Source organism: Manacus candei, unplaced genomic scaffold, assembly GCF_025592945.1.
Source record: "Manacus candei isolate 608988 ecotype Guabito, Panama unplaced genomic scaffold, ASM2559294v1 h1tg000002l, whole genome shotgun sequence".
Classification (NCBI taxonomy): Eukaryota; Metazoa; Chordata; class Aves; order Passeriformes; family Pipridae; genus Manacus; species Manacus candei.
Genome location: NW_026138050.1, coordinates 9,727,317 through 9,755,078, shown reverse-complemented (window position 1 = coordinate 9,755,078; position 27,762 = coordinate 9,727,317). Strand labels below are relative to the sequence as shown.

Here is a 27,762-nt window from a genome sequence, read left to right as displayed (position 1 = left end):
ATGGTATTTATCTAGTAGGCTATAACTACTTCAATCTGAGACTTCTTCACAGAAGGGACTGTATATTAATTTCCAAATAGCTGTTTTGCATTCTTGCTTTTCTGAAAGACACATCAGATAATCAGTGTGCTCCCCAAGAGAGGTCAGTGCATCTTAGCAACCAGAAACTTTAGCACTCCTAACAGTTGTAATACTGCTCCTCAGTAGCACTCAGAAAAGTTTGTTCAGGCTTCACAGAATTTCTGAAACAAAATGTCCAGATTCCCATCAATTTCTGAGAAAGCAAATTCTCTCCTGTATCTGTTCTGAGAACCAAACTGGGCTTTTGGAGGGCTTGGTGGGAAATACATCTGTTCTGAGCAAATAGTTGACTGATGCATGTGTTTTCTGAAGCATTTCTCTCTCTAGCAATATTCACACCTGGGTTCTTTGCCCTTGTTTCTGCACCCTGAGCTGTGTGTTACCATTAAGGTGCTGTCACAGCTAATGCACAAGGACTGTAATTACCTGTTTCCCCTCATTCAATTTTCAAATACTTGCATTCTGCCACAATTGAAGTTCTCACCTGTTCATCTTTTCACTTCTATTATAATTCATCTCAGCAGAGAAAAAAAAAGATAAAGTAAAATTCTGTTCACATCTTTGTACGTTTTCTTGCAACTCTTATTGCAACTAAAGCCTTTTTCAGGTGCTCCCATTCTTTGACAGTCTCTTATTTGTCCTGCTACGATACAGCTTCCCAGCAGCTCAGATGCAACTGTTTGGGGGTCCATAGAGTAAAATGGTCCATGAAATTCTCAGGTTTTCAGAGGGTTTTTTTTGTTTGTATGTTTAGTTTTGTTTTATTTTGTTTTATAAGAGCAACACTGGGGAGAGGAGAAAGTGATGAGGATGAGGGCAGGTCACCTGTGCTTAAAAGGGCAAAATTATTTGTGAAGTTCCATCCTTATCAGTTATAACTCACCTACTGTACTCCCCAGTAGAGACAATGCCCTAAAGGCAAATACAGGGTTGCACAGGAATGGCAGGACAAAACCTTGTATACTGATGGCAGAGTCACCCCTTTCCTGATGGGTCCAACCCAGCACTCCCCATTTGGTGCATGTTTCCATCTCAGGGACCCGTGGGTTAGGGCAGCACCCTCTGTTGGACTTCATCTCTGTGCTAAGGAGTTACCTTTTAGTGGCAGAAACTAAACCTCCACTGTATCAGTGGGAACCCCTGCAGTGTAAAGCACAGGAAAAATGAGACTGTAGATGAAACACTAACTTTGGACCTGGTTTTGATGTCAGGACATCAATCACAAGGTGTCCACAAGAATTGCACCTTCCAGCACTGCTTCTGTCTTTCACTTATATTATTTTGCCCTTTTCTTTATCACTTTCCAGTACATGTAAATCTTATGTGTGTTCCCACAGGTGCTTTATGTGCTGCAGACTGTCACAAGTTCTTGTACAAAATACCTTCAGCCTATCACACGATCATTGATTTATTCTTCTTTGTTGAGTCATTTCCCTTTTTAAAAATAGAATATTGCTTTATTCTTTTTTCTTTTTTTGAGCTCTACCTAATGAGGTTATTTTTTGTGATGAGAATCCTGCTATGATAAGGAAGACAGCAGCAAATCAGCTTAACCCTAGTGAGCTGTGTTCATCCTTGCCTAATTGAGAACTTCTGATCTTATTTAGCTTCTCTACTTTGCAGACTGTCTCTGGCAATCCCATCAAGCTTTGATTCAATGGCAAATGATTTTTTATTTGTTTCTTGGAAGAGTTTTGGGAGCTCTGGGTTCAGGTTGTTGAGAGGACTGAGTTTTATGGCTCAGAAAGCACTGACATTGTCCTTTGACAAGTTTCTTTTGTCTCCTGTCTAGTGAATCATATGACACAGGCACTCTTGGCAGACAAAATGCTGTCAAAAGTGGACTTGCACTTAAACACTGATAAAATGTCTGGGCAAGCAACTAGATTGTGTTTTGAGCTGTTTCACTCAAAAAAGAGAGGTTCTAAAAGATTTCTAAACCCAGAGGGACTCATCAATAACCCTATTGCATCATGCTTTCTAACCAGGAGTGTCAAATGTACTGCTGCTCAGCAATGTGCATTTACTGTTCCTTTTCTTCATCAGCAAGAATGGAGAATCAGTCCCTCCTATTAGGCAGACAAATAAAAAGGCTCTTGAATTGCATAAAAGTGATATCAACATTTCCTTGTGTTTTGTGCTTCTAGAGTGCCTTGCATCAAAGTGAGTAAGGAGTGTGAGGAGAATGGTGTTAGGATGATAATGAAGAGGGTCTTTAAGTGGGATGGTCAGTAAATGTGTTGGATTCATCATACCAACAAAGAGAAATGTTTCTATCTACACCTACTGCTTTATCTTTCTCTTTAGATCAATAAACTCACTCTAGTTGCTTTATTCTGCTTTGGACTGTACAATTGAATTATGCCCTGTGCTTCCCTCTGTCTCCCAATGCATAATGCAGAGGATTCTCCATGTTGTTAAAGGAAATTCAGCCTCATTGAATTCTCAGATGATTTGCATTGCCAGCACCCAGTCTCCGTGCCTTGCATCTCCATTCTTTTCATTCCTCACTCTTTTTCCACCAGAGTTTTGTATAGTGACCTACATCTTCCCTTACACAGACAAAGAGATGGAGGCTTTCTACAATTTTGTCTTCATCCTGCTTTGATTTTTTACTTTCTCTTGATCCTTTTTCAGGCCCTATAAGCACTCCTTTGTAACACAGACAGTTATTCTCTCTGCTGAAGGCAGCTGTCCATCTTCTGCATATTGACCAAATAGCATCTGCTGCCTGTTTCCTGCTGATTAATGTCTGCACAAGAGATGTTGCATCCTTAAAGCTGCTGGTTACCTGTAATGATATTGTCAATGCAGTTAACTTCGAAGTGCAAATAAAGGAAAAAAAGAGGGTCAAGAAATCATTGCTAGGCACTTAGTAGGATGAAACAAGTAGGCTTAGGAAAGTATTTTTAAGGTTGCAATATCAGTAGCACTCATACAGATCTGTTGTAAAAGTCTGTGTCTATGGTTCTGAATTTTTTCCTGAATTGCTAAAAGTACTTCATAGTTGGTTGTATTTGAAAAGGTGATTCTAAAGCATCCAATGTTTTTGCCTCAGTGTTTATATCAAATATATGATATCCAACTTGCAGTATAAATCAAAAGTTGTTGGGGTTGTTTTATGCACTAGACCTCCACGAGCTGTAAACAAGCTGGTTTTATCTGCCTCAGTGGTTGCAGTAGTTTGTTGTGGCAGACTGGAGTCCACGTCACCGTAACTTGTGCAGTGCTAACTCCTGCAGGCAGGTTGGGGGGCTCGTTGCACTCAAACAGGCATCTGAAGCCTACTTATTCTGTTAGAAGGAATTTATTGCTGTGTTCGCTGACAATCGCATTGGGATTCAGTGTAAGGTCCAATTTAAGTTGAAACTACCTCACCCCATCTCACACACTGGAGAATGAGGGATACAAGGAAAGCAAAAAAGGAGAGGCTTCCTTCTGCTTCCTCCATCTCTAGAGGAAACAGTGGACAGTTCCCCAGCTATTGCTTCACCTCCCATTTGGAAAAGCACCCAGAAGGATTAGCTCACCCAGCTGTAACTTTTGATATCACCCCTTTTCCCAGCACGGGGGGAACAGCTGGGACTGTGCACCAGGAGTTTCACCCAAAATATAAGTGGGAGAGCCACAGCTGCAGTGAGGTGTCCTGGCTCCTGTCAGGATGGCCCGTTCTTCTGTGGGCTGATGGTGCCATTCCCCCCCCAGTGCCCTTCCCTCACCCTTCCCAGAGCCCCCTCCCTGCCAGGAACCGCCGAGCAAAGGCTGCTGTGCCTTTGGAGCCGTGGCAAGGCTGTCACTGTCCCACGGGTGTCTGGGGGAGCTCTTCAGCCCTTTTACTGCTGCCACCAGAAGAGTCCTCCTCAGTGCTTGCCATTGCAGTGCTGTGTTTGCTGTGGGAGATGCTGGGGGCTGTCCTGGTGAGCACAGTGTGCTAAGGGCACGTGCTGGCTCTCATTTTCCATTGCCCTAGATCTTGTGAGGTCGGTGTGCCCATGCAAAAGGGATGTCAGATACTGATCTAGCAGCGTTTTGCACCCAGGGCTGGTTGTTTTGCTGCGTGGTGGGATAATTTATCAACCTATATCTGAAGTACCTTCTTCCCTGGAGACATATATTTGAATTCAGCTGCTTAGAATGTTAACGGCTTTCACTAATAGGAATGATCAAAATGTGTAACTCCCCAAGATATTTTATTTTGTAAAATGGTTAGTGTGTGTGTAACGTGACTAATTACCAATGAGATTTCAAATGCACGTTTAATGGTCACAAAGAGAATTTGTTTACCTTAGAATAATTTGGATTCTGCACTAAAATACTATCCTTTCATTCTGTATTTAATTCTTTCACTACTGTGCTTAGAATCCTATTTCTCACTTGCAGCCAGCCAAATTCTGACCCAGAGAAGGACATAAATGCTGATGGCAGGACTAGCATGTCATGTGAAATGGAACTTTTGTGTAATTTGTTAGGAATTAGTAGTTGAGGGGAAAAAAATTTTTAATTATTTCCTCTGGTCTTAATGTTTGTGAAGCATTTTCTTGGCTCACACAGTAGTGATCTCAGGAAAACTGGCTATGTAGAGAAGATATTAAAAAAAATCAAAGCTGTTGGTGCAAGACAAAATATTTCTTGAAAATGTTAAAATGTCCCATGTGGAATCATCTTCTCATAAAAGTTTTGGAGCACATCAGCTTGGTGTCCCTACACCTGTTGTGGGAGAGTTTGATGTGCCTGACCAGAGAACACTGGCATATATTCTTACTTATATATATTTTTCTGTCTCCATCTTCCTGTTGTTCTAAATAATATATTCCATACAGGAGGAATTAAGCAACATACTTCTCAACTCTGACATTTTTCCTCTTATGGTTCAAAAATAAGTATAGACTGGTATTCCACAAAAGTACACACTGAATCATTCTCATTAATTAAGCATTGCTTTTACATCCACTTCAAATTACTTTAATAATAGTCTTGAGATTATCTGTTTTTGTTAAGCTGAAATATATGAGCAGCTGTGTTACTCCTACAGCTTTTGCCAAGTTGCAGGAATGCAGCACCTATGTGCAGCATCAGGGTCCTGGCAGAGCAGATGGAATTGCCCATCCATGCAGTTCTTGTGCCTGACTGCACAATTAATATTCACATCAGTATTTGTTTTGTTGTTACACCATCGTTCACAGCAAGCAAATACTTTGGGCAGGTTGGTAAGAATAGCAGAGCTGGGTCCTTTGTGGCTTTTTTTCATTAAAGAGCCTGAAGTTGGTGGTATTAGTCATCTGCTTAGTCAAGCATGTGCCTAAACACCTTGCTAAACTGAAGCTGTAGCATGGACATCACCATAAAAGTCCTCCTGAGTGTGGATAGGAGTGAGAATACCAGCCCAGCCTGCCTGACCTTCAGAGCTTCTGTATCAGCAGCAAAGAGCTGCTGCTCACTCAGAGCCAGAGCTGTCCTGAGTGCCTCAGATCTGCTTTCACCCTGAGAGCAACAGTGACAACAGAAACAGCAGCAACACTGCTGGGGCAGCTGCTTTCCCCATGTTCACCAAGAAAATACCTTTTTTAGGATTGTCACCATGCTGGTGACAGTCATAGCACTACTCATCCTGACAAATGCAGCTCCCTCTCTGCTGATGCTGCAGTCTTTTCCAGAGCAGGCAGGGGCCAGATGTCTTCTTAAGATAGTTTTCCATATCCCACCTTGTGTTCTGATCCAACTACTGACTCCCAGCCACTTCTCTTGTCTCTGATATCAATCTTCTGTGTGACCAGCAGGTTTAGCTACTGCAGCAAATCCCACTTTACCACACCAGCAGGGCTTGAGCCAGTCCCGGTGGTTGACAAGCCTGAGATAACAGGGACACAGAAGATTGGGCTCACTGTGGAACAGACTTTCAGATGCTGATCATCTTCAAGGCCCACTTGCAGACCTTTCATAAAGCTTTCTTACTATATCTGAAGTTTATATAATACACCCAACATAATCACTGAAACGTGCTCAGTTTCTATGGTGACTGGTGCTGGTAGAGAACTCTGAGACAGATGAATTGGAGAACAAAAGAGCACAGGAAGCCAAGAGCCCCAAGTTCACTGTGCAGAGCTAATTTGTCTGTGGAATGTTTAAATAACAGAATAAGAAATGCTACAGGAAAAAGTGAAACAAATGTAACTAACAACAGATTTCATGTGGTTCTAGCACACCTAACCTGTGCTGTTCCCATGTTCATTTATTTCCTTAAGGTTAAAAATAGCTGCTCAGGCTTAAGGGTGCAATAGAGAAGTTTGCAGCTGAACTGGAACTGAACAGCCCCTGGAAAGGGGTCTGAGTTCAAGATCAGTATTGCCAAGTGTTAGTGGGATTATCTGTGGGATCACTGGAAATTCTTGGAAGGCAAAAGGTGATATAGGAGAGGTATGGGACAGCAATAAGCAAAGCAATAAAGCCATAAGGGAGGAAGAGGTCAAGCAGCCTCGTACCAAGTCTAGTAAACATTTGCTCTTTCACTGTTGTCTCACTGTTCTTTTTGCCAGTATTTAACTGAGTAAGTATCACAAATGTAAAAAAAAAAAAAAGAGCTTTTCAAGTAGCAGAGAAGTCAAAACCACTCTAGATTTGCTAAGAAAATGGAAGATGCTTTAAGCAGGAGTAAAACAATACCTGTATACAATTTCCACGCTGCTGCAGTTAGTGCCAGCAGTCAGACTTTCTGTGGTTTGAGTTTTGAAATACTTTCTTTCACTTTCCTTACCTGAAATCACTTGGTGTTTCCTATAGTACCACTACTGTGATAGTCACTGTGCTCTTTGGGAAGAATTATGTGCTTGACTAACTTCCCACTATTTAGGTTCAAAAAAGTACATTTCCTCAACCTCTGTAGAGCAAGATTTGCAGCTCCTGTAACAAAGCAAGGGGAGGATGGGCTGGAGTTCATTGACCACAGCCCTGCAGCCTGACATTCTGCAGCAGCTCCTGACAAAACTCTAGGAGGCAAATTGCAGCTTTATTGTGTCTCTGAGCACAAGGAGCGCAGTAACTGGTGGCTTAGCAAAATCCATTTCCTTGTCAAAGGTCAGTAGAGTTTGTAAGTGCATCTGCTTAGAGAATAGCAGCCTAATCTGTCCATTTGGTGCTTATAACTCATTCACAGCTAAAAGTTGACTATGTCTTATATGGAGGAAAGAGAAGAATAATATCAGGATTTGGAATGAGACTGGGTCCAGGAATAGTGAAGCTCATGTATTTTGCTTCTAACTGTTGCTGAGCTTTTACTGAGTATTCACTTGAAAGCATAGGGCTGTGTGTCTCAGATTTGGATTGGAAGAAATGGAAAAAAGAAAATGCATTCTTGCCCGGTAGATCAGGAGGCATACAGTAGGCAAAGATTTACTGGATTTGTTCCTGGTATTAATTCTCCTGTGATGGGCAGAAAGAGGGAGAAGGGATTCTTTGCACTCTTTGCATCCATGTGCTTCTCTATATGCACCACCTAAATATGTTGGATGCACTTTGTTGACAACAGGAACAAATAGTTGAGACATGAAGAAGGAAAGCCAGGAGAAATGTCTCCTGGTTTTTTCACTGCTCTGGAAAAGCAGCTCTACCAATGCCTCACACTGAATTTCCTGCAGGATTGGAATGGACAGCATGCTTCCTAGGTTAAATGTAATTTCTCTAACTACTTTTTCATTACTGTGTTCCAGCATGTTACAAAACGCAAAGGATGAGATTTAACAAGTGTAACTTGCTGCAGTCTCCCAGTTCTGTATTTTATTGCAGACTGCCGGTCCCTAAACGCCTCAGTAATATGGCAAAGATGGGACCAGGAGATTAATAAAGTTTTAAAATCCCTTCCTAGGCATTTTGTAAGCTCTAATATGATGTGACTCAGTAATGACTAGAAACCTCAGAGAGACAACTGTTCAGATGGAAGGGTTTTTAATAAACCTATTAACTAAGTGAAGTGAAGGGACTGAAACTCTCAGGAGTTTCATTGATCTTTGTCTTTTTTTTTAATCGTGTCACGGCCCTCATGTTTTGTTTGTTGAATGTTTTGTTTGAAAAAGATGCTGAGTTTGAATATGATCCTGCCAGGGAAATCAAAATGTCTGCAGCTTCACCTAAACAGATAGTTACACATTCTGGCTAAGGGAGAAGCACTGTTTGCTAATGCCTTCAGGAGAGAGGCATTGGCTGGTGAAGGACTGTCACTGCAGGAATGTCTGCTGGATTAAGAAATAAACATCAAGTCTACCAGACTCAAAATTTATATAGAACCATCTAGAACTCAGTGCCTTTAGAATTCTACTTGTGTATCTCTCCAGGAGTGACAGAGCACCATAGTCACATAATACCCATTATAGGCTGCATCGTTAATTCTGGAAAGTTGTTATGATCACATTCCTGTCTTCTGCATTGTGATACAGCTTTCTGTTCAGCTTTACTATCCTAAAAATATATTCAGGAAGTGACTTAAGCTGATTTAAAGTCTTTTTCAAAGTGACTAAAACTCTGAAATTAAAATGCTCGCAAAACATTAATTTTTGTGCAATTGAAAAAAAAAATCGGTGTAGGTATTGTACAAAAGGGATTAAGAGTCAAACAATGCAAATGCTTCCCTTGAGATGTACTCATGAAAATGGTATTCATGTGGCAATCAGATAAATATGTGATGCACTTTCTGTTCTCTCATCTGTCTATACCACCTTTGTGACTTCTGTATTCCACTCTCAAGTTATCAAGTGGTGCTCAGGTGAAGCTCCCTGGTTGGAGGTAGAGGAAAGGGGGTCAGTTTTTATTTTCTGTCTCTGTGTTTATATTTATTGCTTAGCTTTTCAATAGGTGGAGCTTATTCAGGAATGTGTAGACTGTGAGACATCGTATCACTGTTTAGTATGAGTCACCCTTTGTAAACTGTGTATTGAACTGAGTATAAACAATAAGTAACACAGAGTAAATGTACAGAATAAATAACTATTTTTAGACTGCTGTACACCCTTCTGAAGTCTTCATTTTACTGAGGTAACATTCTCTCGTAAATTGATGTATTCAGAGCACAGTTCTGATACTACTGTCATTTAAAGCAGCATAAAAAGTAGCAACTCAAATAGTCAGAGTACTTACATCACTGTGAAAGGCAAATGTCAAAGGCACTTATGAGCTACTCTTTTCAGGATGTGGTTCTGGAGCAGTGCTGAACGTGCAAGACACACAGGCCTGGCTTGGGGCCATGGGCTCAGCTGAGAGAGCTGAATTCCCAAGCTGGCAGTGTCCCTCTTACACCAGCCCTTTCAAGGCGAGAGAAAAGAAGCCAAACATCTCTGTTAGGACCGAGCCATTCCCCTCCTTTTCCTCTCTCTGCTGGAGTGAGTAGCTGTGATGTTTGCTGTGAGCAGGGAACCGTGGGTTGCACCTTTGATGTCCTTTATAGAGCTGTGGGGTTTCTCACATGTCTGTGCTCGCAGTTAATGTGATGTGCTGCCCACGTTCCACACCATGGCCTGCACTGGGGATGTGCCAAAGGCAAAGGTGCTCAGAGCAGCTGGAGCTGCTGCTTGTGGTCCAAGTGTGAGTGTCCTCAGTGAGTGGGTCTGTGCAGCCTCCCTGCCTGGTCAGCCCATGGCAGTACCCACAGGTGCCACTGCAGACACCATTTCTCACGTTAAGGGTTTCCTGCCTTGCCTCCAGCTGCCTTCCTAGAAAGACAAAGGTCTTATAAGCCTTTGTCGACCTGCCAGGCTCAAGAGGCTGTGTGAGCCACTGTAAGGTGTCTAAAATTATAAGAGATGCCTATGTTTAGGAAATGAATTCCACCCCAGGTGTCAGAGCTGAGAAGCAGTTGTAGCTCTGACCTTCCGGTTTTCCTGCAGAGGAATCTGTTTCAGAAGTCAGACCTTGAGCCTTTTTATTTCCTCTGTTGCAGTCTCCTCATTCTGTTGCTCAGTGACAAAAGGCAAAAACTCCTGCACCAACTCTCCTGTTCAATAAGCACCATAGGCCTGGCTGCAGGAGCCCTCCCTGCGAATCTGTGACGGATGCAGTGACTTTCACAGGTTCTAAAAGTGGTTATTCCTCTGTGTTTCACACTCTGTAAGGTACAGCTGGATTACCATGTAGAGTTTGAGCCTCCCCAATACACAGAAGATGCTGACCTAGTGAATGCAGTGGTGGGCCACCAAAGTGGTCAGGAGCCTGTGAGGAGAGCCTGAGACAATGGAATGGGTTTGTTCAGCTCAGGAAAAAAAGAGTTAGAGGGGGTGTTCAGCTCTCTGATGGAGAGAACATGGAGCCAAACTCTTCAGGGGAGAAAAACAATAGAGCAAAGGTAATGAATGCAAGTTGTAACATGAGATATTCTGCTTAGGAAACAAAAACTTCCCTTCTAGAGATGTAGTGTAAGAGGATGCCCAGAGAAGTTGTGAAATCCCCATCACTGGAGGGAGCTCAGAATTTGACTGGACAAGGCCTTGAGCAAATTGATTCAGGTTCACCTTGCTCTGAGCACAGGGTTAGACCTCTCAAGGTTATTCTAACCTGAATAATGCCATAATTCTAATCACTGACCTGAATAAGAACAGGACTATTGGCATGCTTCTTTTTTTACCAGATCTGAGCCCAAAGCACAACACAGTACACCTTCAGGATCTATCAGAACTGACTGCAGTACTGTTTTGACTATAAATTTCAATCACTCTTTTTAACTGAGTTTCCCAGGTAAATCACTGCATGACTCCTAAGCTTTTAGAGCTCCAAGTTGTCAGTGTTATTCAAATAAGAATGCTCTGCTCGAGCTCGCTTGGGAAATTAAATAACTGTAACTGTGACGTGTGTGTTGGTCCAGTAAATCTATTGTAATACCTTCAGAGACTCTCAGAGGGCAATTATATCATGTAGTACCCTCATGTGTGATCCTTGTACTCAGAGTTTTTGGGGTGAATCAGTAGCACAAGCCTCAGGACTTGCACTTAGTGGACTTCACAGTTTTACTGCAGCTGTTATATTTCCATGGGTGTTTGCTATGCTTTTTGCAATGTTTCCATGAAGTCTTAATAAATGTTTTCATTCCATGAGGTTTAGTCCTGTCCTGTTCACGATGCAATTCAACAAAAACACTTCTGTTCCAGTTAAAATCCTAAAGAACTAGTAGCAAAAATCTTTTGTGTAATTGTTGAACTGCAGCATTTGCCCATTATAGTGTTCTTGTACTGTTCCCATCCCACGTGTTATAAATTCACTATATTATCAAGTAGTTTTATAAAGGTGGGATTTGTTTTTCATTTCCTTGGTGGATGTTTTCAAGGAACACTCCTACTTTTTTTCTTACACCTTTGCTTTAACCCTAATCTTAATTTCACCCCATTATTCTTATTCAGAAACATTTTAAATAAGTATTTTCACTAGTATTTAATTTTAAAGAAAACTGGCACAACCTCTTAAAAGCTCTAATGTTTAGCTCACAATTCTGGAGGTAATTTTTCAAGTCCCATAAGACAGTGAGGGCATAGTACCACAGTGTATGGGATGAGTTGGCCACATTAGTTATATGAAGTAATTTCCAATCAGTGATATAAACCCCAAAAATCTGATAATTAAAATACTTTTATATAACATTAGATTTAAAAATAAAACACAGCTTGAGAAATGCAAAAAGAAATCTATACAAATGCCACTATTATTCAAGTATATCAGTCCTGACAACACCTCTTTTTTTCTTCCAAAGAAACAGCAGTAAGTAACTGAGATCTGTCAAATGCTTTCACATGGTTCATTAGCTATATTGCCTCCACATTTTCACATTTTTAAAACATTTTAAGTGCAGTCACTCATTCAGATTTTGACAAATAGAGTTTAGCTTCTCATTTTAAAATGTGTCATTTACAAAGGAAAAACTGAATCCTGAGATTTCTCATCAGACTGAGTTTTTCACAAAGATTTTGGAAATAATGTATTTGTCCTTTGCTTGAACAAATCCATGAATAACCACACTCTCTGGGGAAAATGCCATAATTTCAACTGTTCAGCATTGCATGGAAACATTTTGACCTCCTCCCAGAAAATTCTTCTTTTTTTTTTTGAGTAGAAGACACTCAAGTTAGCAGCACCAACTAGTCTTCAAAGGGCATAAATATGCATGTCCTGTGGTGGCCAGATTCATTTTAAAGTCCCCAGATCTAACTCAGTTCTGGTTAAACTTTAACTGTCATTATTCCATATACAACAAACTGCTTCTACTTTTCCCTTATGAATTTCAATACCATGGTCAACTCAGGTCATGATGCAGAAATTACTGCACTATTAAAGTTCTTTAAATGATACAAGAGAATTTTGAAGTAAATCTTTTGCCATCACTTGCTGCAGCTGAGCAAGCAATAATATTAAATCCCATAGAAGTCCTATGAAATAAATATAGTAAGTGATGAAACTGAAATCTTATCATCAGGTAGCAACAAAAACTTGATCACATCACGGATTCCCTAGAGCAGACTGTGTTTGTACTGGTCAGCTCAGCAGCTCAGAGTGAGATTCTGTCCAAGTTTTATGGTGGGGAGGAGGTTGTTTATTCAAATGGGGGACAGAGAACAAAGAAGCAGATTTGACCACATGTTGGTCATTAAGCTGAAAAAAAAGAAAGACGCTGAAGTTTTTTTCTTTTATGCCCATTTCTAAAATAAATCCTTTCCTCTTTCCCACCCTCTGAATTTCAATATGATGCTCCAGTGTAGAAAATGGAAGTAATACACTTGGACTTTCTTGGACCTCTTCCAGCTCTAGGGGAAGAAAAGGAGCTCATCAGTTGCTGTGGTTTGGAAAATTCTGGCTTAAATATTTTCGTTATTGATTTGTTGCACAGGAACCACCCTGCTGCAGTTATTGTAATGGTTTGATTTCTTGCTTCTAAACCCCTTCAGTACATTGGCATCTTCTCAAAGCTCTGCTCTATCCCAAAATGTCTCTGACACAGAGCAGTGCAGAGTCCTAAGAAATTTTCTGAAAAGCAAAGCTGAAATCCTGATCAAATCCATATTTGTAGAAACTGAACATTCCAAGCTGTTTTCTTCTTACTACCAATACACTCTCACAGAACAGCAGGATATGTTATTAATGGTAAAGGCTATATCTGTTTATTTTATCTTACTCTTTGAGAGGAAATCCAGAGATGTCCTATAGAAGCCAGGAAAAGATGGGGAAGAACATGTTGCAATATCCAGTTGTGGGTCATGGTTATTTCCTGTAACCTGTGAGTTTTTGGAATGAGATTATCCCTGCTGTGTGCACCTGAGCTAAATCCCCTCATGCTCAGTGTAATGTTCAGTTAGAAAATTAATGTGGATAATTGGAATATTATCCTGCTATTCCCAAACATGGGTGGGCTTGCTGTTCTTGACAGAACTACTACCTCTGTTTTAACTCTTGCTTCTTTCTCTCATGTCTCATGCTATTCCACAGTCAGAGCTGGCTAAATTAAGAAATTATGGAAAAATCTTATTTATGAGACATGATAAGCTTTGCTAACCTTTACTTCTTTGTGTGTGTGTGTGTGTGTGTGTGTGTGTGTGTGTGTGTGTGTGTGACTATTGGAGAAATAGCAATCAGAGCCTAATCTTCATCCCAGAGCAGCTGCTCAGTGCAGTTCATCTGTGATATCAAAAACTGCTTCTGAATCCAACCTGAACCCAAGAAACAATCTGAGTTGAAAAAAAAAGTCAATAGTGGGAAAGTTTTCAGTGCCAGTATAAACATTTTTTCACAAAGGTCTGACCCCCTTTATTTCTGTGCTTATTTTATAAGTTTTCCTGATTCAGACTGAAGGGTCTTTTGAGGGGAGGGTTCTTGTCTTGTTTTGCTACCAGCCTACGTTTTCCTCAATGAGTGCTTAGTATCTGATGAGTTTGTTTGGAAGTCTAGATAAAAGTTGAGCTGTTTGGAAAGTCTGGATCTCGGTTTGAAGAAAAGCATCTCAAGAGATTTTATTTTTTCCAGCCAAAGGAAGTTAATGTCAAGCTTTATCCAGATAAATGATCTCCCAGTATTAATGTTCCGCTGCCTGGAACGTCTTTGGACAGCTGTAATATTTGTAGCAGTTCCTTTAAATCATCACTTCTGTCAATTTGAAAATGCCATGGTATAAAGTTTACAACCTTTTTTTTTTTTTTTACAGTGCCACCCATTGTAAATGCTGCTGTACAGAGGAGCCAGTTAATATGGCATTATATTACATGGTATCTCTTGTGACAGTGGAAATAGAATAATATCATAACTGGAATATGTTGTGCTGGCTTGAGATTTCTGTACAGATTGCCACTGCAATGCAATTTGCATTCAACTTTTACCAAAACTGTTAAACCAGTCATTTTTGGTGTAGTGCTTGATTTCAAAACAGAATTCTCAGGAGTGCAGTGCTTTGTGCCTTCTAGATAAGCTAAAATCAAAGCAAAAGAATTATACTGTGTCAGATGGTTACCAGCTGAGAGGAGTTTGTACCTGCCTGGGGTTTGGAACACATATCAATATTCCAGGAACATTTACTGAAAAACTTTACAAAATCAACTGTGATACTTCACATGAGCATGTGCTTTCACAATTGCTGCTTCAGACAACCTCACAGGGTATCTTTGCACCTTTCTGTCCCCTAAAAGAATCTGTGTGTTTGATGAAATGGGTTTAACAAGTAACACTGTGTAATTGCCAGCCTCTGTGACTGCACAACACACCCCGGCACAGTGACTTTCAAAGTGATTGGTGGTAAATGGAAAGCTGTAATTGAAAGTAATGGAAAGTTTTCTGCCTTTCAGAAGGATTTTGCGTAAGAGTAATAAAAATAATACAGCATATTGTTTGCATTTTAAACTTGCTGCCTGGAAGAGTTCTCTGTATGGGTGATACAGCTTCTGAAAATAGTCAAAATGCTTTTAAACTGCATGGAAACAGAAGGTATGAAGTGCTCATTTCATTTTCTCTCTACCCCTCAACCCACCTAAGTGCACAGGCCCTGTTCCACAGCCTCTGTCATTCCTGTGAAACTAAAAAGCTCTGTCAACATGGAAATTCTCTGGACTGTCAATTCTCTTAACTAATCCAATTTCTACAGACAAAGCATCTGCTGTACTTTCAGTAAGTGCTGTTTGGCTGATAGGAAGGGAGAAAGATATTGGTGGGGGATCAGGTCTGGAATCTTCTGTAGGAATCAGAACTCCACTTGTAAATAATTAGTAAAAGTAAATGTAAAATAGCAGCTGGTTGTGTTGAGGAAAAGCCTTTGGATATACTCAGTGAGAATCAGTTTTACAGTTATAAGGTATATATATATATATATATATCTCAATATATATTAAGGAAACTATATGATAAGAACTTGGCCTGCAAACCTAATGGTGTTGCTGATTCATCTCATGGGATAATCTTCCTTCAGTGGAAGGATCTTTCAACCCTTCAGTGAGCAGACGTCACTCTACATACAATTTTCAATCTTTTACTCATTCCCAATGAATTGAGTAGAGCTTCTGCACTATTGATTTCAAAACCATTTCATGTAGCAGGAAGAATATATAATAATAGTAAAAGAACACTCTGTAGTAAGAAAAATAGGTTGGATGTGTGTTACACATGACTCAGCAGAGCCCATATTTTGTAACTGTTCAAAGTGCTCCTTTGGCAATTAATTCTGCTCCCAGTAAAGTCTTGGCCTCAGGCAGCTTGCCATGTGTTTGAGGTGGGAATGGTGCAGTGGGAAACCTACAGCTTTCTGCAAGGCTGAAATAAAGCAGGAGTTGTAGCACTGTGATACAGATTAAAATCACTAATTAACTTTGCTGCATTAACCAATGTCAAGAAAGAACATTAAGTGATCCACTCAAGAACAAAATGTCTGTGTTTTCAGCTGTCTGTCGTGTGGAGCAGAGAGAGGCAGCAAGCTGAGCAGGAGAGGTACCTCCCATCTGTCTTGTCTGCAACTAAAATATCTGAATTTATTCCATCTGACTGATGTCCCTCCCGGCCCCTCCTGATCTTGCTCTGGTGACTTGGTCCTTCCCCACATGTGCCACAGGTGCTGTTCTCCCCCTGCAACCCTAAGGCATAGGTTATAACCCTTGATTGTGGCAGCAGAGGCTGCAGCCTCCTCCCAGCCTTCTGAAAGGATTTCTTCCAACAAGTGACTGGGCTGGAATTGAGAAAGCAGAACACTGTCCTAGTGTTTTCACCTTCTGCTGAATACAGACACCAGCTGGTGCTGTGCACACTTGTGTCAGGAATTCTTTGGTTTGCCCCTGCCTGTCACACAGCAGCCAGAGCATCCCTGATATGGGAAACAGCCAGCAGGGACAGATTTTTTTAAAGTGTCCAAGTGCCTAAAATCACACAAGATGTTTGGCTTCATATCTAGGTGCCTAAATGTCTTCAAAAATTTCAACTCTAAAGCTTCAGTTTCTGAAATTGCACTGGTATCAGGATTCCAGCTCTTGTCCAGAAGAAACTCATCTAAAGAGGAATCAGCTGCACAGAGGTTCAGGCCTTACTTATACAAAAAAGAGTGAAAGTTTAGCAGAAGTATATCCTAAAGTTTAAAAATATAAATAGGGGAAAAAACCTCCAAAATGTATGCTTTTAAAAAACTCTTATTTTGAATTGATCTAGTGATATTCTCTGGGGTTTTTGCGGTCTAACTCATTTTTGAAACCTTGGCTTCAATGACATTGTGTTCTCAAATAAATACCTAGGTGGAATCATTACCCTCCTGGTGAAGTACATGTAGACAAGGGTAAGATTTTAGCACAAAGTAGCAGCTTCATGTCTGAGTATCTCCATTTTTGGCAGCTTGCATCTCATTCTATTATTCAAGCATGGGGGAAGGATTTGAATGTAGAGTGTTGGGGGGTTATTTTAGTTTGTTTAATTATTAGCTTAGAACCAAAAATAGCACAAGTCCTGATTTACTTTAACACTAAGGGTCTTATTCATAGAATCCAAGCCACAACCATGAGGGAATTGCATAACTTAGGAACATAATAACTGTAATTACCAGAACAGCAAAGGTCACTGGGTCCATCACCATTGTTTCCTAATTTCCCTTTTACTTTTATCCCTTTATGTGTACAGTCCTATTTTATCCATTCCTTCCTTAAACTTCTCTTCTTAAAGCATGAGTGAATTCACTGTCCCTGAATTAAGCAGAACACCAGCTTTTCCTGAATGTCTTTTTTTCCCCCTAAATGCTATAACTTTTCAGCACTTCCTTCTTCTGCTTCACATTTTTGTTTGAATATTTAATCAAACCACTGAGAGTGGTGGCTTTCCTGTCATCAGCTGTCCTTAAAGTGATGTCTCTGGAATTCTCCGCTGTGGAAAAGCATTTACTCACCTTACTCTTCACAATATTAATCTGATTAATTAAAAATCTTATTTTCACTCAAACCTTGCTTGTTCAAGGCTATATAGCTACTACCTCTCTGCTTTAAATCTGGTTTATTGTGGGGTCAGGGCTCCTTCACCACATCCTGGAGGTTAGCTGCTGCTTTCATTTAAGAAAAAACCCCTCATCTCTAATACAATGTCCTGTTCTAACATGGAGCTCTGTCTGCAATGTTTCCTGTGCACTAAGGAGATTCTCAATGAGACAGGTTAGAATGCTCTCACCAAAGGCCATTACCAAGGCACCTTAGAACTCTCTCCTCTACAACATCAGATTTGGAAATATTTCTCTACTTAGGTCAAATCAGTGCTACTAAATCAGGGCAGAACTGTCTCGGAGGCTGTTTGGTTTGCACCCTCATTGTCTCAGTGTTTGCACCCTCACTTAGCTCAGTGCTGCACTATGGTCAGTGCAGTTTCTAAACTTGCCCAAGGGAGGGTTCCCTCCCATCCCCTGGGGAACTGAGACTGAGGGTGTGAAATAACTTCTAGGGAATGACATCAGGGATCTGCTCTATGCCACGAATCAAACATAAATCTTCTAAATCCCATATCAACAACCTCTGCATAAGTCATAGCTCTCAGAAGAAGTCAAGTTGCTTGGTATTCAGGACTCCTCAGAATGTGAAGGGGACTAGTTTTGGCAGATGTTTGTCTGCTTCTATTTTAAAAATTCATATCTTCCCAACACATTTTATCATAGCGTGTCATGGGAACAATAGGAGTGACTGGCAAAGTAACATTAATCTGGGATAAAGTGTCAAAACAGGGATTTCTTACAAACCAGGAACTGCTTTGTGGTAAGAAACCCTTACAAGAACAGGGCTGAAGGAAGGCAGGTCAGGTTGTTTTTACTTATACTCCAACTTGGGTTATAACTTTGGTAATAATGCCATGTCATCTTTCTCAACTGTTCTGTTTATCTGGAAAACTTCCCCCACAAATCTCTTTTCTTTGAATCTAAATTTAACATTTGACTTGGAGGGTTTTTTGAAATATTTTCGTAGTTGTCTTTCCAAAGAGCTCTGTGACTGGTGCAAGTTTTCATTCCTCCTGTGGGATTTTGGAGGAAGGATCCACATATTTTCAACATGGTCTAGTGTGCCAACCCTGCCTGGTGCATTTTGATGTCAGGAACCCACACCCAGTGAAATATCTTGGGCACTGGTCATGATGGACCTGCCTTAGACTTGTGTTTTGCTGCCAGCTGGAAAAGTGAGCCCCTGCAGCCACCTTTGCCCTGTGCAGGGAGGATTTAGCTCCTGCTCCTCCAAGGCTGGTGAGGTGGCTCACAGGCTCCCCCACTGTCCAGGTAATATTGGGGTGACCTCCCCAATGTCCTGCTCAGGAAAGATCAGGGGATAGTGGATTTGAAGAAGCAGCTACATGGAAATGCTGGAAGTGAAGTCAATCTTTTACTGGGTTTTTAGCTTAGCAGCAGTCACGGATCCTGAAACCTCTGTCTCCATCTGAGTTTAAAAGTGCCAGCTTTAACCTGTAAACCCCCTCAGGCTCAATAAATTAGAACTAAGATTTTTGCCTCCCTGTCATCCCTTACCTGAGAACAGATGCTCTCAGCAAAGCCCCTTTGTGAATAAAACTCCATTAATATTTTATATCTAAATGAATAATAAAAAATAAGAATAATATTTGAGGACAGGAGAGATTAGTCAAAAGTAATTTAAAACACATATGCACATTTTAATGTAAATGTAGGAGCTGTTATGACTAGTCTGGGTAGGCCATCATGTCAGTGCCTGGAAAGGCTGCCTTTGTGCTCATCTCCAAAATGAAACTGGAAGTGTGGAATGGATTAGAAAGAACGTGGAAGGTAAAACCCCTACCCACTGGTCAGTGTGTCTCTGTGGGCTGTTGAGGAAAAAAGAAATGAAGTGGAACATATATGAAGGTACAGTTCTCAGGGGAAGCCAAACTTGGTGCTTTGAGAGAAAGGAAAAAGGTTTTTGAACAGTGTTATGGATTGAGCCTGTTAAAAATTAAATTCTCAGCAGTTGGTGCCTGCACATTCTGTGACTCCCTTTACCTGAAATACTTCACTTTCCAAGTGATAATATACTGAGCCTTGAACACTTGGTAATAAAATAATAGTTTTATAATTGAACTCATAAGACATTAATCCTTATTGCAATTTCTAGGAATAAAAGGGGTTTCAAATTGTATTAAGTCACAATGTTTTCTTTAAAATATAGGCTAAAGTCTGTGTAAATATACAGCCATATTTTTGCACAGTGACCATGAGCTAAGGGTTTAGTTTAGCCTGTTCCTTGAATATCCACCTTGGGCTTCTGGTTTTCACTAAGTTCAAAACTGTGGGGCTCTTTCATGGAGATGTGGAGCATCTGTGCAAACAGGAGCTTGGGTTGTCAGCACAGGAATGTCAACTCTCTCTGCAAATGCCTGCCTTGCCTCAGTGGGGTGTGTTAACCAGGAAAATTGTATTTCAGTAGTTGCAACAGCCAAAAAGAGAAAAACTGTATGAAGAAGTAAAAAAAAAAAAACAAACCAACCCTGTTGTAAAGGAGCTTGATTTCTGTCAAAAGGAATTAATTCCCTTTGAAAGGTACTCCATTGCTAATTAATTCACATGCACCTAATGTGTGATTTCAATTTAAAAAGCTAATCCCCTTGTGTGAGTTCAAAGAGGGTTTTTGAAAAGTGGAACATTTCAAATGCCTATGAAAATGCAAAGGAAATTGAAAGGGGGTTAAAACTTCATCAGATCAATTATTTCCCAAGAAGTATTTCTAGAAAGGATTTGTGTGAATGGCTGTATATACATATATATTTAATATGTACTATATATATGACAAGAACTGAATGAGCTGATCTACAATAATCAAGATGTTAACAAAGATTTCTTCATATTTAGCCTTACAAAGGCTTCAAATCTAAAGAAATTCTCAATTTGAAGAAAAGAAAAAAAGGCATATCAAAATGTGGACTTTAAAACCTTTAAACACAGATTTTCTGTGATGCTCCAATGTGGTCAGGGAATTTCCTATAGAGATATTTCAGCCTTCTGCAGAACACTGAGAAATGGACTTGAACTGCAAGAACCACAGGCAAACCAGCACTTACCTAAGAGACCTAAATGCAGTTTTATCCATATACAAAGTAATTTTATTCCAAATGAATCTTTTTTTCACATTTTTTTTTTAATTTTGAAGACTTCAAACAACAGAATGAACTAGAAAAGTCAGTTTCAATGAACATAAAGATATTTTTAAATTGAACTTCTTTTTATCAAGTGACACAAATCTTGTATTTCTTAATTTGGAAATGCATAGAAAAATCAGGTGACAGGAGCCACCCAGCTATTTTCAGAAAGCTGCATCTTTTGAGAAAATACAGTAAATCCTCCCCAACCTATTGCATTCTGCAGTGCTTAAATATATTTATTTTCTGCTCTATTATTTATTACTTTTGTCCTTCCTTACACTCTCATGCCAACTTAATTTATCTTTATTCATGATAACTGGAGATGGTGGCAAGGAGTATTTGTTTGAGGACAAACACTTTTGTAACATAATGAAACTAATTCCTGACCTTCAGTTAGGAAGAACTCCTGTGGGAGTAATACTGTGAGGAGAAACCCCCAAAAATTAACAAGATTCCCCTGCAAGAGCTGGCACAAACCCTGGGATGAAAATGAATATATTTGCCAAGTTCCAGTTAAAGAAGTTGAGAATTTCTGACCATCTCTGTTCTGTCCCCCCATCAGTCAGGATGTCTGTCTATGAAGATTGAAGTCTTGATGTTTGTCAAGCAATATCCTGGTATGAATACTGCCTATGTAACTAAAAAACACCCAAAAAACCCAAATCCTTCACCCCTCAGTGTAAGCAATAATCTGATTTTTGCTGTTTAGCAGCTGCATCTGAGCTCCATGTATGCAGGGAGTATCTGAATATCCACTTATGACATTACTGTTCTCACAAAGTGTTGAAAGAGGATACAATAATAGGTCAGGACAGAGAGAATATCAGAAAATCCCAAATAGATTTTTCATGTAGCTTATTGGAATCAAATATATCCTGGGGCAGTGAGAAAGAAAGGAGTTTTCAGTCCAAAATAGAACTTTAAAGATTTTTTTTTTCATCCTTTTCATAAAGCATCTGAAAGTCTGAGGAAAAGCAGGGGAAAGGAGGATGAAGTAGGAAAATACCTTGAGGGATTAATGTTCGTGTCTCAAATAACACTTTCATATTTTGCAGCTTTCAAGCTTTCTAGTTTGTTTTATTTTTTTTTTTCTTTTTTGTGCTGGCAATAACAGCTTTGTTTCCCCTAATGCAGTTTTGTACATTAGGTGGACACTGTTCTAGTTGTGGTCTGAGGAGTGTTTGTTAAAGGGGAGAGATCACTCCCCGCGGTGCAGTGGTGACACTCCTGTCCATGCAGACTGGGGGTCCTGGGGGCCTTCACTGCTCTTCCCCCTCAGCCTCCTGTCCACCAGCATTCCCAGATCCTTCCAGCACAGCTTTGTAGGAGGCTTGTCTGGAGGTGCAGGACTTTAGATGTGTCCTTGCTGCGTTTTGTGAGGTTCTTTTTGGTTCAAGCCCAAGCCTTTCTGAGTGGCAGCCCTGCCCTGGCTGTGCCTGATATCAGTTATTGCTCTGAAACAGCTTCCCCAAACCACAGAGAAGAAATGTCTGGTAGGGGCCTCATTAATGTTATCTGTGTTTCTGTCCAGCAGCAAAGGGCTCAGCTGCAGATGTGCTGCTTTAAACATCTTAGTTTGAGCTGATGAGGTGCTCTGCTTTCTTTGTGGTTCTGGACTGAGATGTCACATGGATTTCTTGTGTCCTTATCCCCTCTCTTTTCCAATCTAGAAGTGTATTTTTTCATGTATATTCTGGTATTTATTTTTGTGCTCTTTATCATGCCTTATATTCAACTTTGATAATTTATGAATCGTAATAGTAGCTAAAAATCACAGTCTATACCCAGAAGTGTTCACATGCTATTTTCTATTTCCTACATACAAACCTTCACTGATGTGCAGTTCAAGGCTCTAGACACAAGTGCCTATTTCCACAAAGGAACTTGATGCATGTTTGCTTCTGTGAGTGACTAAATACAGGGCAAAGACTGAAGATGCATAATTTTGGACAATTAAGTTCAAAAAATATCACGTGTTTTATTTTTAACTGCTTCTGATTATTTTTTTTAACTAATTGCTCTTGCTCTGATTCATATCCCTGCAGAGCTGTGTGTGTGTGTGTTTGTAGCTCAGCTCTGACTTCACAAAGTGAGCAGTCAGCAGTCAGCAATTAGTCAAAGTCTGAGGAGCTTGCTCAGTATTTCTATTACAGCCATCACTTGGGGCTGCACACAAGGCTGTGACTAAATGCCTTTCTTGGAAATGCTTCTTAGAAGCATAAGACTGAAAACATTTCCCTGGTTCATAATAACTAGTTGGTGGAAAGGCAAGAATGATTCAGTAATAGCATAAATATCAAGCTGGTTTAGGCATAATAAGGATTCACTGACTGTGACCAGCAGGTATAGGATGGCTTACCTTGGAAATGTTTATGATACCATCTTCACTTTGATAATTATCACTCAGTAAGACATTTTTGCTTCAGAAAAGGCTACAGGCAAGGATGTTAGAAGATTAAGGTTGAAAAACTAAGCATGCAGAAATGAAAAAGTACCTTTTATCTGGGTAGTATGAGTACTTTATAAGATAATCTTTAATCACACAACCACACATTGTGTTTTCTGTGCTTTCCTAGTGCTGACAATTCGTTCAGCTTTTCAGGTGAAGGCAGGTAAATATATCCAGTAATTAAATAGCAAAGAATCCAGGAGTGCAGGAGGGAAACTTTTAACCCATTCAGTGCTGGATTGTCCCAGTAAGCCTGAGCTTGGCCCATCTGACTGCTGGGAGGAAAGCAAGTTCTCTTCTTCTCTTGTTCCTGAAGGCTCTCATTACATAGGTTCCTTTTCATCCCTCTTGTGTTCTCCAGAATATTGAGAAATGTAACACCTGTCAAAGGCTAGGAAGTGAAATCAGACAGTCTGTGTGTGCCCCTGTGGAGTGGCCCGGGCTGTCACCCACCCTGCACAGCTGGCACAGCAGCTTTGGGGACAGGCCTTGGCACAGCTTGGGCTGACTAATAGTGCTGATGTCTGGGCAAATCTGGCTGAGTAATACAGGTGGGACTGGTATGTTTGACATGAGCCAAAGTTCCTCCTTAGATATAAAAATCTCTCTTTAAATACTGGACTTTCTTTAGGACATAAGCACTTTCTCTCTTAGGAATGGATGAATACATTTCTTCAGTGGAATTTTTACATTCAACGAGAGTCATTGTGGCTCTACCATGAATTAGAGTACTGGCTTTATTTATATTGGATTTGTATATCAGTCTGAATAGATAACATTCAAAAAAAGGGTAAGGGATTGAAATCAAAGTCTAACAGGAAAGGATTACAGGCATGAAAACCATCCAGTGCATAGTAAGTTTTTTAAGTTTCTCTTTTCTCCCTTGAGGACTGTTTTTTTTCTGTCCTGTCTCAAAAATGGCATATTTTAGGTATTACAATTGTGTAAACTAATGTCATGAACGTTTTGGGTTTGTAAACAAATCACAGTCATTTCCCTCACCGCATTCAGGCAGTGACCTTCAGGATGAAAGGTGACCTTAAACATACAGAGACCCACAAGAACTGGAAAAACTGTGCCCTGTGATACCAAGTCACAGCCTCACTTCCTCACAAAGAACCTGGGATCTCAAATGTTCCTGTCTAAGATGTGCAAAGATAAATGATGGGTTAGTGCCTACAAATGTATCGATTATTTGGCTAGAGTTTAAACTGTTTTGCTATACTCAGAAAATCTAAAGCAATATTATACTGTGAACACATAAATTGTTTCCTGTATATGATAGATTTAAAAATCTTTGTTTATGATAAATGGTATTATTTTCCTTTTTTCACGTCTGACAATATAATACAGTGATGCTGAGCTGACTCATGCATTGCAATGATTCAGCAAGCTTAGAAAGTCAAAAAGTAGACATAGCTGACTTGAAAATTGGGGACACTGAGCAGTCAGAGATACAGAATCTGGCTCTATAAAAAGTAAAGCAATTTCAGTGAAACTCTTATGTGTTGTGTACACTGACACAAAAGTACATGCAAGTTGACCAAAAATAATATACCAGGGCCTGATATTATTAAGGTCAGTGACATAACTACTAGCAACTTAAATGCAAGTAGGACTTGGTAGGACTGGACTCTAACTTCTTAAAATATTCCAAATGTTGAATAATATTAACAGGTATACCTGATATTTCTTAAGAATCAAGGCATCTAAAAGCAAAACCTTATAAAAATCAACAGGATTAAACTGGTGAAAAGGCTAATTTTTCCACAGAAAATCCTGTGTGGTTGACACTGGGTGATGTCAGGAATGGCTTCTTTTCAGTCAGTCAACTGATCACGAGTCCAACTGTGCATCTTAACCTCCTTCCTGACAAACCCTATCAAAATACTTTCATATTTCAGCTTTGGAAGATGCAATTGAATTTGGAGAGGCCCCCCAAACACAGGAGGCCACTTAAGGAGTAATAAAATAACAAGGCATGGCCCTATTAAAGGGGGCCAGCCAAGGAGGGAAATATAAAGGTCCCTGAGGCTGAGGGTGGGATTGACAGGAGGAGGAGGAAGCAATAAAAAAGAACTAAATGGAGAGAGACAGATTGAAATTAGATGGCAATTACTGAAAACATATCATCCATGTCCTTCAGATGGTGTTCTCTGTGATCCAAGTGGCTAGAAAAATCTAAAAATCCATTTGGTGCCATTGGGCAAATTTAAATGCTAAGCATTTACGATCCTGACTCCTCTAAATAGTTTGGAACAGTGCAGGTGAGATCTTCAGCAAGTGTAACTCATTTTTGCTCCATTGGCATAGAATGTATGAAGTCACCAAAGCCAAACCAGTTTAAATTAACTGAAATTCTGGCCCTGTAACTCTTAATTTATCTAAGTCATAGCCAAATCTCACATCTTAGTTTCCAGCTTTAGATTTTTAGAACTCTGCATCTTAACTTTCCAAGTTTTGGTGCTGTCATGGACTCAAATCTGCAGAGGCTAATCTGAGCTATCAGTAACTTTGGTTTGAAAACGTTGGCATCTTTTTTATTGTGTGAGCATTTGATGCCTTTTGCTCTTGTCTGCACTAAAATACCATAAAAATACACCATTTGTTTTATTGTTGCCTTTCAGCACTGCCAATTCTATTCTTAGCTGTAGCCTAAAGTACTATGACATTGAACAGACAAAACAAATGTTATGTAGGTGTTGGCTAGCCATAAAAGATATTCTTACATGGGGAAGAAATTAATCTAAAGTATTTGTCTTCATTTTATCAGGGGCATTTTCCCTATTTCAGTACTAGAACAAGAAATTGTTCCTGTCTGTGTTGTTGTTTTCCTCCTTTTAGAACTGATGTGTTATGCTTTTTTCTTTACTTATCAAAGGATCCCACCTGGGAAAACCTTAAAATGTTCCAACATGTATCACATAATTTTTACGCTCTACCCTCGTCTCACCTGTCAGCCCTCATGTTCCTAATACATCAGCTCCCAATGTCTCCTGGGCCAGTGACATCACCTTGATAACTCATCTGTTATGTTTTCAAACCTTCATGCTTAGCATGAGCTTCCTATCAGCATTCACAGAGCTAATCATTGTCTGCCTTCAGATCCCTTCCTAAAGCCATTTTCCCATATGATGACAAAAAATTTTAAGTGATTATGCAGCTGGTTTGCTTTGACCTCCCCTTTTCTTTTCACCCTATATTGTCTCACTGTGATATTGGACTCCCCATTTGTTTCCTGAATCCATCTGTTGCCTCTTTCTTGTGCCTGGGTGGTGTTCTCTGTGACAGCTCCTGTTGTGATTATGTAGGTGCTACAGGAATACAATGTGCAGATCAACAATAACAGCATTCTTATCTCTCCTGTTTTGATAGAAGCAGTTTCATCTAAAAACATGTGTCCTTTAGTTACTCAGTCTTAAGGGAGGAAGAATTAGAAGCTGTAAAATCAGCAGCCCAAAGCAGCCCAAAGAAGTAAGTGCAGTGCTTTGATCAAGCAGAGACACGAGGGAAAGTTTCCCAGTTCGGTGTGACATGTTCACCAGCTCCTCATGTATTCACAGCTACCAGTGAGTTATAGGCAGAGCCTGTCGATGTAAATTGGGTTCTCTTTAAAGGTTTCCTGCAGGATGATTGTTCTGCCTGTCCTGGTCTGTGCCCCCTGCCTGGGCTGGGTGGGCACTGCAGGCTCACTGCCCAGAGCTGGGCCTTGCAGCTCCTCAGCATTTAGCTCAGCCTCTACCAGGCAGGGTGATGTCCCTCACGGCCTGAGAGCTCACAGTGTGTTTGCTGCCCATGTGTGTGCAGATGGCACATCTCTGTGCACAGACTCATCCCAGGAGCTGTCCCTGGTTACTCTTTAGGGAGCTTTCTGCTGTTGTCTTTGTGTCTGTACCCTGGCAATAGACCCTTTCCATCTTAGGTGTTTACCAGCACTCCTTCACCAAGTCCAGCTGTGGAAACCTAAAGTATAAGGTGCCTTTAAGCTTCCTGGTGTTTATTTACAAAAGAGGCAAAAAAAAGGTGTTTAATGAAATGCAAACCATAATGCACATCCAAGCACATCTCCTGCCTAAAGAGGGAGTTAACAAAAGTGAAATCAGTTCAGGCTTTCAGATTTATCGAAGCATGACCACAGCCACAGCTCACAGCTCCAAGTGTTCGTGTCAGGTGCAAATGCTGCCCTGACCCAAGCAAAGGCAGGTAAGGGACCTCCCCAGGGCACTGCAGAGCCGCAGCTCCATCCCTGGACCTGGAGCAGGGAGCACACGAGCACACACCCGTCCCGGGAGCACACAGGCACACACCCGGGACAGAGCACACAGGCACACACCCGGGACAGAGCACACAGGCACACACCCGGGACAGAGCACACAGGCACACACCCCACCGACTGGGCAGAACACACATTGTTGCCCTTATCCCACAGCCAGCAGCAGCTCCGAAGAGGTGTGGCCAGTCTGTATTCCCCGTGGGGCTGCCTGTTAGTTTGTAGCTCTTAGATAATTTCGGAGGCTGTGTCAGGAGATAGCCAAAGTCTTTGTTAACGGGATGCCCTAATTTTCTCCTTTGGCTATGCAAAATCTGCTGTATTTTCTAATTGACAAAAGCACTTAATGAAGTTCAGTACTTTGTGCTAAACACTC

The 27,762-nt window shown here is 40.5% G+C and overlaps 1 protein-coding gene across 1 annotated transcript in view; it reads right to left on the bottom strand.

The window, feature by feature from the left end:
- Nucleotides 1-27,762, bottom strand: part of SHISA9 (shisa family member 9) — a 172,252-nt gene that overhangs the window by 54,043 nt on the left and 90,447 nt on the right. The gene's annotated exons all lie outside the window — the stretch shown is intronic.